This window comes from Microchirus variegatus (assembly GCF_963457635.1).
Source record: "Microchirus variegatus genome assembly, chromosome: 8".
In the NCBI taxonomy this organism is placed as follows: domain Eukaryota; kingdom Metazoa; phylum Chordata; class Actinopteri; order Pleuronectiformes; family Soleidae; genus Microchirus; species Microchirus variegatus.
The window spans coordinates 26,368,153-26,369,583 of record NC_139809.1 but is presented as its reverse complement, the minus strand read 5'-3'; positions in this window follow the sequence as shown (position 1 = coordinate 26,369,583).

The following is a 1,431-nucleotide window of genomic DNA, read 5'->3' as shown; positions in this document are numbered from 1 at the left end:
ATAAAATGTTCCTAAAGTCTCTAGTCTTCTTCAATAGAGAATGATGTCATTATTGTAAAATAATATTCCAGTTTAGAGGAAAACTGTGATTCATAGCTGGTGTCATCCACCAGGTGAAGTCTATAAATTCATAACGGGATTCTGTTTTTGCAACCAGTAGACTTTTTATACACAGTCTACGGCAGGGGTCTCAAACTCAGGTGACCAGGGCCCGCTAAACGTCTAGTCTGGCCAGGAGGGGGCCGGTCATGTGAAAAAAAAGTCAAACTTTTTGGGAAAAAAGCAGTCAGGGTGGGTTATATGAGCTCAAAACTATATCACAATATCCCCTCATGATACTGCAATACTAATATTTCACATCATTTCAAAAATAAAAGTGTTACATTGAGTGGGCCAGAAAAAATGAAAAAAGCACCTTTTTTAACCTTTGGACATAGGCCTATCTTCCATTTTTTCAGTCTTTTTTGCTAAGCTAAGCTTAAGTGTACTCATAAAATATTAGTGTTTGCCAAGTAAATTTTTTTTGCAGAGTTTTATAACAGTTTTACCGACAGAGTGCTATTACTGAACACACTGCTTTCTGAGGAAACACAGGCTGCTGACTGCAAACTCTAACTAGGTGTGAATTGGCGCTTTGACCTCAGTAATTTCCAGACGTGAGCGAACATAGAGACGCAGATGTAAAGTCAATCACCACTTCATTTGTCCTGAGAGTGTGGTCGCTTATAATAACCAGCTTACATTCGACACTGTAAACTGATTGGTGTGTGCCTCTTGCATGTGTTCTTGTATGCGTTACCTCTTTAGGACCTTCTCTGGCATAAACACTGACCTTGTCAGGACCAGTAGTCCGAAAACCTGGTCCTAATGAGGCAGAACCTCATGTCTGAGGGGCTAGTTAAGTTACGCTAGGGCTAACATTTTAATTGTGGTTAGTTTAAGTTTAGGCATTTGTGGCTAAGGTTAAAGATAACTCTTTTGGTTAGACAAATGAATGGAAGTCACTGCAGTGTCCTTAAAAGGATAGCTGCACAAACCCGTGTGTGTGTGTGTGTGTGTATGACTGACACCATAATGAGTTAAGCATACAGTCCTGAAACGTGCATTCATTCAGGAACAGTGACGTCGACCTCTGCGGAGCGAGGGGAGAATTTGGGAGACCACTGCAAGTGGAACTCCTTGCGAGGCTGAGCTGTAACTTGAAGCCAAGGAGAAGTGAGACAGAGAGAGAGAGAGAGAGAGAGAGAGAGATGGAGGGAAGGGGAGGGAGGCACTGAAGGGCCGAGAGAAGGTGATGTCAGCTGAGTTCAGAAAGTAAACAGAGTTCCAGACTGCAGCATGCTGTCTGCGGGACGGGGACTGCAGCTGCAGCTGCTGGGGCAAACCCACCGGGACACCCGCACAATCACCTGGACCAGGAGCTTTATCTCT